Here is a 13,749-nt window from a genome sequence, read left to right on the forward strand (position 1 = left end):
TGCCTGAGGCGCGCACAGGGTGTGCGAGGAAGGTCGCCCCAAGAAGGCGCTGTCCTGCTGCCGAGTCCGTGGGCCTCCCGGAGGGATCAGCACCAGCAAGGCAGAGCGGGGAGCGTTCGGGGCCTGGCAGCAGTTCCCAGAGGCCCTGGGCTGCCGGCACAGTGCCCGTGTGCGCGGGGGTGGGCGTCGGAGGGAAGGTGGGGTGACCCGTGAGGATCTGCGGACAGACGCCACCCTGAGCAACTGCACCTTATTCTCTGGGTTCAGTGTTTCACACGGGGAAGTTTCTGAGCAGGGGGGCCTGTGAGGGCCGGAGCTGGAATGGGGCAGTGAGGGCATGCGAAGGGGAAGGTCCGCAGGAGCCAGGCCTGACGGTACGCCTTCCCTCCCAGTGTCCACTTCCCCACCCACTTTCGCAAAGGCCAAATGGATGCACGCGGCCTTTCTGCTGTCTCAGCCCGCAGGCCTTGAGAGCGTTTTTAAAAAACTGACACTAAGGGGCAACTTTCACTTTCAGCCTCAGGAAGTAAAGGGTTTGGGAGTTGTTGTTCCTATGCTTTTAATAAGAAAAAAAATTCAAACTGAAAAATAACTACTTTTCTTGGTCCTATCAAAGAATTGAAATAATGCAAATCACCCCTCAAGGTGGAGAGCCGGGCAAATCCATCAGAGATGAGCTGGTCTAGAGCAGACGCCGCCGCAGTCACGTGGAAGGAGTGTGTAAGCAGTGATTGTGGCAAACGGATGTTGCACTCACTGACTGTGCCATCCTACTCAAGTTACAACCTCTCTGAGCTTCAATTTGGCCAAAGTTGTCAGAGGATTAAAAACATATTCAGCCCTGGCCAGTGTGGCTCGGTTGGTTGGAGCATTGTCCTGTAACCAAAAGGTTGTGGGTTTGATTCTCAGTCAGGGCACATACCTAGGTTGTGGTTTGGTCCTTGGTCTGGCAGCATACAACCCCTGGGCACGTAGGGGAAGCAGCTGGCCGACGCTCCTCTCACACTGATGATTCTCTCCAAAAGCAGTGAAAAAAAATGTTCTCAGCTGAGGATTTTTTTTCTTAAGTAAAAAAAAAAACAAAAAAAACCCAACATTCAAAGGTACGTAGCATGACATCCAATTTTTTTTTTTTTTTTTTGTATTTAGTGTCTTAGTCTGTTCAAGCTGCTATAACAAAAATACCACAAACCAGCTGGCTTAACCAACAAATATCCATCACAGTTCTGGAGGCTGACAAGTTCAAGATCAGGGCTCTGGCAGATTGTGCCTGGTGAGGGCCCACTCCCTGGTTCACAGGTGGCTATCTCTTTGCTGTGTGCTCTCTGTGGCAGAAGGAGCTCTCTAAGTCCTCTTCATCTGGACAAAAGTCCTTGATAAAGGGATTTTTAATCATTCCTGAGGACTCCACCCTTATGTCCTAGTCTCCTCCCGAAGGCCCTGCTCTTACAGAGCCCCGCCAGTGCTGTGCCAGAAAAGCTGTGGGGGTCGGTTGCCCGCTGCCAAGAAGTGTGACACCCAATTCAAGAGTTTGGTGAAAAAGGAAAGGGGTAAATGTTTATTTACAGCTTATACAGATTTAGAATAATGGCAGATTTCTGCTGTTAAGTCCTGCTCCCTTTAAAAAACACCCAAACACACATAGTCTTGCCTCCCTTTGCCAAACCAGGCTGGTTTCAGAATATGTTAGTCCCAGGGACCATCTTTCAGAAAAGCAGAAGTCTGCAGATTAGCGTTTGCGGTCACAGTTCAGCTCCCAGCAGCTCCCACAAACCGGGGAGGCTGGGCAGGCCTCGGTGGTTCGGCAACTCTGCCACTGGTTTCTCCAAGCAGACTCGAACCTGGGTGGCGCGCAGGTGTCCCGCTGCACCGCCAGCCCTCGTGACTCCCTAGGCTTCTGGCTTTCAGACCTCCTCTCTCTCACTCCAGGCCACGTTGCTCTCCCTCTTCTCTTACCCCAGACCAGATGGCCTCTTTTTTACCCTGACCTCATTGAAAATGCTCAGCCCAGAGCTTCCTGCATGACGTCATATCTGGCCCTCCTATGGTGTGTTAGTGTCCTCCCTTGTTGCCAGTTCTCCAGTATCTTTCACCTTCTTTTGGCTGCCATCTTTAATCATGGCAAAGGGATGGGCATCCACCCCTGCCTCTCGTGCAGACACTATACAAGCTCCCACAGCCGCCCCAGTCACAAGCCCCTCAATGTTCTCAGTCAGGTACACAATTCGCCCTGGGTGGCAGCTCTCTTCCCTTCAAGAAGGCACAGCTATTAACTTGCCATTGTTATGCAGCATGTCTCAGATGCCCTATAATCCACTCTTCCCTATGCCCAATCAAGGATTGTGGGGGATACACTCTGCACCCTGTTACACAACCTTATATATCACCTTGAGGGTTAGGTCTCAATAATGAATTTGGAGGTCATAAACATTCAGTCAATAGTATTTAGTCACTGGTATTTTACCACTACCAATTTCTTAGTTTCAACCAATGCACCATTGTTACATAAGATGTTAACCATAGGAGACGCTGGGTAAAGGCTGTACAGGAACTTTCTGTAATATCTTTACAATTTCTCTGTACACCTCAAGTATTCCCAAAGGAATTTTTAAAGTATATTTTATTGATTATGCTATTAGAGTTGTCCCATATTTTCTCCCCTTTATCCCCATCCACCCTGCAACCCCCTCCCGTAAGCATCCCCCCCTTGAGTTCATGTCCATGGGTCATGAATATGTAAGTTCTTTGGCTTCTCCATTTCCTACATTATTCTTAACCTCCCCCTATTTTGTGCCTAGCAATTATCCTTCTTATTCCCTGTCCCTTTTTCTCCAGTTCTCCCCTGACCTCCCCGCTGCTGATAACCCTCCATGTGATCTCCATTTCTGTGATTCTGTTCTTGTTCTAGTTGTTTCCTTAGTTTATGTTTTTTAAGTTCAGTTATTCATAGTTGTGAGTTTGCTGTCATTTTACTGTTCATAGTTTTGATCTTCTATTTCTTAGTTAAGTCCCTTTAACATTTCATATAATAAGGGCTTGGTGATGATGAACTTTATCTCATCTGGGAAGCACTTTATCTGCCTTTCCATTCTAAATTATAGCTTTGCTGGAGAGAGTAATCTTGGATGTAGGTCCTTGCCTTTCATGACATTGAATACTTCTTTCCAGTGCCTTTCTGCCTAAAAGCTTTCTTTTGAGAAATCAGGTGATAGTCTTATGGGAAGTCATTTGTAGGTAACTGTCTCCTTTTCTCTTGCTGCTTTTAAGATTCTCTCCTTATCTTTAATCTTGGGTCATTTAATTATGATGTATCCTGGTGTGTTCCTCCTTGGATCCAGTTTGTTTGGGACTCTGAGCTTCCTGATCTCCTGCCAGTCTATTTCCTTTGCCACATTGGGGGAGTTTTCCTTTATTACTTTTTCAAATAAGCTTTCAATTTCTTGCTCTTCCTCTTCTCCTTCCGGCACCCCCATGATTCAGAGGTTGGAGCATTTAAAGTTGTCCCAGAGGTTCCTAATCCTCTCCTCACTTTTTCAAATTCTTGTTTCTTCATTCTTTTCTGGTAGAATGTTTATTTCTTCCTTCTGTTCCAAATTGTTGATCTGAGTCCCAGTTTCCTTCCCTTCACTCTTGGTTCCCTGTATATTTTTATTTCACTTGGCACAGCCTTCACTTTTTCCTCCATTCTGTGTCCATATTCAGCCATTTCTTTGAGCATCCTGATTACCAGTGTTTTGAACTCTGCATGTAATAGGTTGGCTATCTGTTCATCGCTTAGTTCTAGTTTTGGAGTTTTGATCTGTTCTTTCATTTGGGATATATATATATATGTGTGTGTGTATGTGTGTGTGTGTGTGTGTGTGTTTTTGTCTTAGCACATCTGTTATGTTGTAAGGGGCGGAGCCTTAGGCATTCACCAGGGCAGGGCAACCCACTTTGCTGCATTGTGGTGCTGTATGTGGGGGAGGGGTCAGAGAGGGAACAATGTCGCTTGCTTGGCTCCCAGCCAGCTTTCAGTTGCTTCCCTCACTACCCACAAGCATATTGGGCCCTTTTGCTGCTGATCCCCAGGTGGGTGGGTTTGTGTATGTTCTAGGACCCCCAAGGATCTCTCCAACGGACTCTTGTGAGGCTGGGAGTTTTATCCGCCGCCACAACCCCCACAGATTTTTTACAGCCAGAGGCTTTGAGGCTTTAGTTTCCTGCACTGGAACCCTGGGTTGCATGGTCTGTCTCGCTCCCCAGTTGTTCTTTCTGCCTTATCCTCACATGAATGTGAGACTGCCTGGTTCGCCAGCCACCGCCTAGTCTGCCTGGTCCACTACCTTGCAGTGTGTCCTCTCTGCCCTGGCTATCCATCTCCCCCAATTCTACTGATCTGGATAAATGTTTCTTCTTTAGCTCCTTGGTTGTCAGACTTCATACAGTTCAATTTTCTGGAGTTCTGGTTGTTTTTTGTCTTTATATTTTTTGTTGTTCTCCTTTGGTTGTGTGAGGAAGCAAAGCATATCTACCTATGCCTCTATCTTGGCTGGAAGTCAGGAATTATTGTTTGAGATAAATTACAAACGAGCAACCTAAAGATTGCTCAGTATATGACCACCTCCTGCCCTCCCTGTAGGCCGGCAGAGCTGAGAAGCCCATCTGCTGCTGCGTCTGCATGAGGAGGTTGAGTTGTGGACTCCCCAGGCTGTGACACCGGACTAGCAAGAAGGAAACGGGGACCGTGACTAGTCTGTTGTCTGACAGTGCAGCACTGAGTGTTCCCTTCCCATGGGCAGGGACGTAGGGGGATGCTTGTCTGGAAGGACCACCCCCCGTGTTCCCACCTTCCTACAGGCCTCCGGACTGCCTGTTCCTGAGCTCACATGCGCACACACTCACACACATCATCCTGGTTTACCACCCCACAGCTATCACCATTAGCAAATCTTATTTATTTTCTCTCCCCGTCCCCTTGTCCCACCAGAGCCCCAGCCCCCTGAGCTCAGCACCCATGCGTCGTGGTCACTGCCCGCCCTCAGTGCCTAGCACAGGCCGCTGCCCTCACAGGCCCTCCGTTCTCATGTAATCGAAGTCTCTGCAGGCAGGTTGCAGCCACAGGTAGGTGGCTGCTGTTGCTCAGGCTTCCTCTGCCCTGAGACCCATGTTTTGCTGTCCTGCCATGAAGACCCAGGGCCAATGCCCTCCCACATCTGACTCCACCTTCTTTGTTCACTTGCCCTTTGCATCTTGTTTACTGTTTGCCAGCAGCTGCTAAGCTACCTGCCAGCTTTAATTCTGCTTCACTGAAGCTCATTTGCATCACTTTCCTTTTTTAGAACAATCCAGGAGTTCCCAGGAATTTAGATATTGTCAGCAGATGTTCCCTATTCATAGTGAGCACATGAGACAGGATAGTGAGAAGCTAGGAAACTTCTTTGGTCAGTGGAAAAGGAAAACTGAGACAGAGAGCTGAACAGAGCAGCCAAGCAGTTTACAGCCTGGTGCAGATGTTCGCCAGGGCAGAAGGCCCCCAGTGCCTGGCAGGGGGCAACACTGGGAAAACAAGGACCCCGCCTCCAGGGTACCCTTACCTCCCCTGGCTTTCCCTTCCCAGCGATAACATCTAGGCCTCCACTGTTTCAGCTCCAGGGCCAGAAAAGCAGCAACGCCAGGGCCAGCTGCAACGACTAATGACCCCCTGGTCCACCACTGACCAATCAGTGGAGACCAGGACCCTGAAAGGGCGCACCTGGAGAACTGATGCGTATTCTGCTGAAACCCTCCCATGAGGCCTCCCCTAAGATTCTGCCTGCAAGAGAGAGGGGAAAGACTCAAGACAAAGGACCTCTCTGGGGAGCAGCCTGTGCCATTCCCTTTCCCTTCTTCTCCTCCACTCCTTCTTTTCTTCTCTTTTTTCTTTTCTTTTTTCTTTCTTTCCTTTCTTTTCTTTCTTTCATTTGAGAAATTTAAACTTTATTGTCATGACTGTTACAGAAGTATAGTTATTTCAAAAACACATGTGATACAAGATTTCAATTGTATGTATCTTACTCATGCTTTTACAGAACAAAACTTCCCCTTGGAAATACTGCCAGCATCACCAACAACTCTGGTATCCACATTGCTAAAGAAGCTGCTTATGGCCTCGTCATAAATTCCTTTCTGGTTGACGTTGATGTGCTCCCTCAGCACAAGTCCCAGAAGCAGCAGCCGATCTGGTTTCCACACTAACTGGCTGTGATCAGAGAGAGGAAGGATAGGGACAGACATCAGGTGACCAACAAGGCCCCGGGGCCCAGCATCAGCTGGGTCTCACCCTCCCACGCAGCTTACCCTGTATGACCACCGACTGGGTCACACTGTGGGACAGCCAGCCCAGGACCCATCCCCTACTCCTTTCTCCCCAGGCACGTGTCCTCTAAACTCTAGGGCAATGAGCAGTTGACAGTTTGTTCTGGGCTGATCCCCTGAACTTGTCCCCAAGACCCGCTTTTCTCTGACTTCCCAGTGAGCTGAGGCAGCCCAACCTAGGCTCTCCTGTTGCTTCTTCTATGCAAAGCCCTTCCTTGTTGCACTGTCCCCAGCTTTAATAAATGTGCCCTCATAGTCACCTGGACTCGTGTTGGAAAATCCTTCCTACGCCAAGTCAAGAACCCACAGGCCACCGCTGGCCCTCGGCAGACCCGCTCAGGGCCAGGCCCCTGTCTGGTAACAGTTCAGCTGTCTTCTGCTATGTTATCATGCTCACTACTATGTTGTTAAGGTGATAAACGAAAGGGACAGGAGTTGACACATCAGTCCCTAGGACTTTGCATTTTATCTTTCCAGCCAGCATGAAGTGATAGGCATCTCTTAAGATACCCAGTTCAAAAGCTGAGAAAACTTTGGCACAAAAAGGGGAACTATGAGCGAGGGCACTTGGTGGGCGGCGAGTGGGTCGGCCCATTGCATTCACACAGCTCATGTATCAGGAGACCAGGAGCACCCAGAGCCCCAAGGTTAGATGCTGGCACCCTCTCCTGGGGCTCCGTGTGCAGCGTCCGTCCAACCAGGACCTTGGCGGTGGTCTGGGAGGCACCAGGAATGACCTGGTGTGCGCTCGTGGACAATGTGCAGGGCTGGACCTGGAGAGAACTCGACTGAGCATGGCCTCTGAGCCGCGAGAGGGGCCCTGCTGTCTCCTGAGGAAGAAGAGGTTCCGGAGCTGAAGCGGTTAAAGAAAATCCCAAGGGGTATGATGGACAGAGATAGAGCATCGCACCTGAAGGAGCGGCTCCCGGGACTTGTCTGGATCCACTGAGAGGGTCCAAAGCTCAGTCCTCTCTCAGGAAGGGCCAGGCGCAGTGAAGGAAACAGATCCTTCCTCCTTCAGAAAACAAGTAGTAGAATTATTTACTGCCCACCTCCCTCCTCAAGGAAGCAAATTACGAGGTCAAGAAAAACATAAAGAAGCTATATGCTCATGGAGACACAATCACAAATATATAATTGATGTAGCATTTTGAAAAAGATGACTGCCTGTTTCTTTTTTTTGTTTAAACTTGGCTTTTGCCTTGACACTTTTATGTTAAAAGTCTAATCTTTGAGTCTGTACTTACTTTGCTGAGAGAGATCATTATCCTCAGAAAATGTTCTATTCTGTTGATATTATTTCTGAAGTAACTATCAATACCATTTTTACAAATGGATATAATTAACTCACAGACTGGCAGTTCCGGTTAATATCCTCTCTCTTTTCTCCTTCCTTAATTGATTCTAATCTCCAGCTGTAACTTATAAATATCTGTCTAGAAGCAATGAAATGACCTCACCTGGTCCCAATCAGCTCAGCAGCAGAGACAGTCATGCTCAGGAACTGAGTACCACAGATGGGAGGTAAAAACACACTCAAGTGTTGTGGAGGGACAACCTCACAGGCAGATCCCTCTAAAGGCACCCTTCACGCAAAGTTGAGACTGGAGGAGAGAAAGAGTCAAGGAAAGTAATTGCTAGAATAACAACTTACACGCGTGATTAAAACACTCGACGTTCTGAGGTAGGGCGCTTTCTTCAAGGATTTGTCTGCACGTATCGCGCCAGAGTCCCCCCCTGGGCGTCCTCAAGCCGGCCTGCTTCCTCCGTGCGGCCACAGAAGGGGAGAATTGGACCCAACACGTCACCTCGCACCTGGTACCTCTGCAGAAGCCCTTGGACCGTGAGGTTTCCAAGGGTCTCTACACAGGTGAATTCACCAGCCTCGTCATCACTTCTCCCCCCAGAGACGGTTCACTGCAGTAGCTCAGACACTTACCTAAACGGCCACTCAAGGTCCCCTGAGAGGTCCTTGCGGAGCCGGAGCCTGCGGACGGATGTTCACAGTGTCAAAGCACCTTGCAGCCTCCCTGCGGATCCAAACTTGTCGTCCCCTTTGGCAAGTGCCGCTGGAGGGACGAATCATTTTCTTTAATCTTCACAGCAAGGCCCCTACCAGGGGGCTTTTCCTCAGGCTCACCAAGCGCCCACACACCTGGAAACCCAGTTTTGGCCCCCTCCTTCCTGTCTTGTCGGCCCCAAAAGCTGAGTGAGGGCGGAACAGGAAGTTTTGAAGATACTTTATGACTCCCTTTGACCATGTTTTGCCTTTGTTGGCCACATTTTCCTTTGTTCCCCTAAACTCTTCTATTAATCCAGTGGCCAAATGTTTATTAAACATTTGCTTCGTTGCCACTTGCTGTGCTAGACACAGGGACCCCTGCAGTCATGACCCTCCCTTCACAGGAAGGGCGGACGGTGACCAAGAATCAGGTGCCCTGCGGTCAGTGCTGTGCAGATGACAAACGTGATGGGCTGGGCGAGACAGGCAGGGGCGGGGGGTCAGGGAAACCCTCTCCAAGCAGGTGGTATTGGAACTGAGACCTGGAATGTGAGAACAAGCCAGGTTTTTCATTTCTATCTTTTTTTTTTTTTGCACCTTACAGATTATCATTTCTAATAAAGTATGTATCGTCTTTAATTTCCCACATTACAAAAAAGGCTTTTGCGGGACCCTTTTGATTTTTCTCCAGAGGAAAACTGTCGCGAGACCAAAAAGTGAGAAGACCACTGTAGTTTATCCCCAGCCGGGGTGGGCCCACTTGCTGCTCTGACCACATAAGGTGCCATTTGTGATGGGTCACCAACAGCCCCTTAACAGCTCCTGGCTGGGCGGCAGAGGTCTCTGTCCGTGAGAGCCCAGGGAGCTGGTGTGGTGACCTGCGCAGTTGGACAGCTTGGCTTGCCTTCTCCTTTCTGTTCTTTTCATTTGTTTCTTTTGGTTTCTTTTTTTCCATTTGCAGTTTATTTTGCTGCTTTTATTTTCTTTCTGATCTCTTGTTCTTTTTCTTTTTTCTTTTTGGTTTCTTTTCCCCATTTGGGGTTTTCTTTGTTCATTTTATTTTTCTTCCATTTTTATTTTTAAATATATATAAGCTTTATATATATTTATATTCACATTTATTTTTTTACATATTTTGGGTTTATTTTTTCATTGAAGTTTACTTTTCTACATTTTTATTTTTAAATTGATATAAGTTTTATATTTATACTTATATCTATTCCATATATTTTTTTATATATTTGTGTTGTATTTTTTCATTCTATTTTACTTTTTTACATATTTTTATTTTAAAATATATATTTATCTTATATCTATATTTATATTTGTTTCAAATTTATTTCTCTATTTTTTTAAATATATATTTATTTTATAATTTGTTTATACATTCTTTTGAGTATTTTTATTTACAAAGTTTTATATTTGTATTTTCTATCTTGGGTTGTATTTTGTTATTTTAATTTTGATTTTATTTTTCATTTCTTAAATTATTTTATTTTATTTTATTTTATTTTATTTTATTTTATTTTATTTGGAGGCCGCCATGTCTCGTGACTTTTTACCCACCTTGGGCAACAAGAAGCACTACCTCGGCGACTATCTACCCCTGAAGACAATCGGCAAGGGAGCCTTCGCCGAGGTGAAGCTGGCCCGGCACTGGCTCACAGGGACCGACGTGGCCGTCAAAACGATCAGCCGGTGGGGCACGGACACCCAATTTGAAGAGGTCCAGTCCCTGAAGAGCCTGCATCACCCGAACATCACGCAGCTCTTCCAGGTACTGACCACCCGGGACAAAGTGACTCTCTTCATGGAGTTTGTCAGCGGAGGGGACCTGTTCCGGCACCTGGAGGACTGCGGCCGCCTCAGCGAGGACGAAGCCCGGGCCATGTTCCGGCAGATGGTCTCGGCCCTCCACTACTGCCACGGCAAGGGCATCGCCCACCGCGACCTGAAGCCGCAGAACATGCTCCTCGACCGCCACCTCAACATCAAGGTGGCGGACTTCGGCTTCAGCCGCAACTTCCGGGACTACCGGCTCTCCACCTTCTGCGGCACCTTGTCGTACATGGCCCCCGGAGGTGCTGCGGCGCCAGATCTACGACGGCCCCAAGGCGGACGTCTGGAGCCTGGGGGTCATCCTCCATGAGATGGTGACGGGGAAGGCGCCCTTCCAGGGGGACACCGCTGCAGATATGGTCAAGGCGGTCAAGGAGGTGGGGACGAAGCCGCTGCAGCTCCCGGAGTTCACCTCGGAGGAAGTCCGGGCCCTCCTGAGAAAGCTCCTGACCGTCGACCCCCACCTCAGGCCCACCCTCGAGGACGTAATGAGGGACCCCGGGTGAACAAGGGGCAGGGGGGGCCCATGAGCCCCTACCGTGAGCCGCCCTGGGCTGAAATCGACCCCCACCTCGCCAAAATCATGAGGGACCTGGGGTTCACGAGGCGCGAACTGGAGGACTCCGTAGCCCAGAAGAAATACGATCGTGTCATGGCTACCTACCTCATCCTGAGGGCCCAGACCGCCAGGATGCCGGGCCGCACCGTGAGGGTGAGGCCCGGCCCCTCCCCTGCCCCCGACAGCAGCGGCGCCTCCTCGGGCCCAGACCTCGAGGCTGCGGGGCCCTCAGCCACGGCGGCGGCACCCAGCCTCGAAGACGGCGCCGGCCCTTCCCCGGGCGGGCTGGGAGCCAGGAAGAAAGGCCCCCGCGCCACCTTCGAGGTGAGGCTGTGTGCCGCCCCGCCCAGCCTGGAATCCGGTTCCCTCGGATCCCCGGGCAGCCTGGAAGACACCGTGGGGGCCCCTCCGCCCAGGCCGCAGCCCAGCTCCTCCGCCCCCGCCTCCACCCGGGAAGACAGGGTGCGCGCCCCTCCGCCCAGGTCGCAGCCCAGCTCCTCCGCCCCCGCCTCCACCCGGGAAGAGACCGTGCGCGCCCCTCCGCCCAGGCCGCAGCCCAGCTCGTCAGCTTCCAGCCCCTCCGCTTCCAGCCCCTCCGCTTCCAGCTCCACTGAGGAAGAGACCGTGCCCGCCCCTCCGCCCAGCGCACAGTCCAGCTCCTCCGCTTGCACCTGCACTGTGGAGGAAGACACGCTCGCGCCCACGCCCAGCCTGAAATCCAGACGTTCGGAACCGGACCCAGACACCAGGACCGCCACCCCCAGCTTACGCCTCCAGTGCGTCCCTGGGGGCGCCCTCGCCAGCAGCAGCAGCTCCGGCCTCCCAGCCGAAGAGCTGGACGGGCGAGCCCCAGGCTCTCCGTCTGGCCCCAGCCAAGTCCGACAGGGCATGGCCAGGAGGGTCTTCAAGTGTTTTTTGAAGTGCCTGTGCTGCAGGCCGTCCAGGGAGAAGCGCCATCGGAGAGGGGCGAGAGTAACACCTTTAAACATCCTGGACGGCCGAGGCGCACGCATTTAAAAAACTTGAGGATCTTGGAGCCAGACCAGCAGCCTGGTCAGGCATGTGATCTGGCCACCAATCGAACCAGGCACGCTATGGCTTCCAGGGATGACTCCGCGAGAAGGAGGGTGGACTTTTGTCCTGCAGAGTATGCTCCGGGTCCTCACGGATGTGGAAATAAAATAAGTCATCCCAGACACTTGTCTCGGTCTGCCAGGGAAAGGGGTGGTGATTCCCTCTAGTGGAGCAAGCCCGGAGCCCTTCTCTTGAAGTGGCTTTTGCTGAGAACCATATGCGCAGGGATTTACAGCATGGATGCAGAGCTCATCAGTCAATGTCAAAAGGCTATGTTTACAGAAAACAAATAGAGATCAGAGAGAACAACTGAGGAGCACAAGAGATCTGCCTCAGGTCGGGGTGGCGTCCATTCAGCCCTGAAACCTGGGAAAGGGACCACAGTCTGGGCTCAACCCCACACACCAGTACTCATTCACTGGAGGGCATTCTGAGCAAAGTGAGTTTCATAGGATTTAATGCATTCCTTTTCCAGGCCTAATTGTCCCTGGGAACTGCCCGATCCAGTTTAGGGCTGTACCCGCCTTCAGTATTGTTTCACTGACTGGGTCAGGTGGGTGCAGGGGGCAGAGCAGCCAAGAGGTAAGGAGACTTCTTTCAGGTAGAATGAGGACTCCGGCCATGACAAAGCCAAGGAGTGAGGGTCTTTTGCCCCTTCTCCGTGTCCCCCAAGTCCTTCCCTGATGGCCCCTGTAAGACTGTGCCTGTCTTAGGTTGCCCCTGCCATCGCAAGGTCTTACCCGCCATTGACTAACCAGCCATCCTCCGGGGCCAAGCAGGGTGATGTGAGGGAGGCAGGGACACAGCCCCTGCCAGAGGACAGGTTGTGTCTCCTCAGTGGCCTATTTCCCCAAGGCCTCCCTGCTCAGCTTCAGCCTTGGGGCCCTCTCGCCTGTCGGCAAAGCTACAGTCCCTGAAACCAGGCGGGACGGTTCCCAACACACCCAACCCACTGAGTCACACCAGTGGGGCTGCACTTCCTGCAATTTAAATGCTGACCCTGCCGGCATCGGGGAGGCCGGTGGGTCACTGGTGCGGGCGATGAGCCAGAGTCGGCTCTCCAACAGGTGTGCTGAGACCAGTGCCAGAACCACACGCTGTGTGTGCAGCTGAGAGGGCTCAGCCCAGTGGACAATTGGCAAGCGCGAAGCGCCGTGGTGATCCCGCATTGGGAGAGTGTGGCCTTCAGAAGCATCTTACCCAAAATCTGCTGAGCTCGGAGGATGGCCTGGAGCCCCCTGGGGGTCAGGAAGAGAGGCCGCCCTTGCTGTGAGTCCACCCCCCTCAGCCCCCACCTAAGGAAACCTCAGAGGCTGGACTCTTTCTCCTGGGACCCTTCTTCCCTCCCCTACTCTCCTATGCTCCCAAGTAGCTGTTAAACTACTTGGCTTTTCCAAATGTGGAAATAATAAACTTGACGCTCCAGAAAGAGGTACTGGATACTCTGCTTTTTATCCTCTCTACACAGAATCAGGGCTGGGCGTCCTGCAGTTGGAGAGTCGTGTTGTGGTGTGGCACTTGGGCTTTATCGGGGGAACCCCCGGCGGTCACAGGTCTGGTTTTGTGGGGCAGAGGCCGGCACCCAGCATGCCTGGCCTGTTCCAGACACCAGGGCACAGCAGGGGTGGAGCAGGCAGAGTCTCTCTTGTCAAGCAGCCCCATAGCCTGGCCACTCTGTGACAGCAGCAGGAACCCCCTGTCCTGACCTCTCAGCTTGGCTTGCTTCCCTCTGGGCTTCTGTCAGGCTCAGGCGGGCTCTCCCTTTGTACAGGTCAGACGTGGAAAACTCTAGAGAAAGAGCGCTCCAGGCAGAGGGGCAGCCGAGCTGCCGGCGGTCTGGGCCCGAGCTCAGGGAGCTAGAGTGAGGGCGGCAGGAGACGGGGCTGCGGAGCTCCTGGCCGCGGGACGGGGCGTGGCTTTTACTCTGAGAATGTTGATC

The sequence above is a fragment of the Pteronotus mesoamericanus genome, unplaced genomic scaffold, assembly GCF_021234165.1.
Source record: "Pteronotus mesoamericanus isolate MK-2021 breed Mesoamerican mustached bat unplaced genomic scaffold, CSHL_Meso_final contig_2, whole genome shotgun sequence".
Classification (NCBI taxonomy): domain Eukaryota; kingdom Metazoa; phylum Chordata; class Mammalia; order Chiroptera; family Mormoopidae; genus Pteronotus; species Pteronotus mesoamericanus.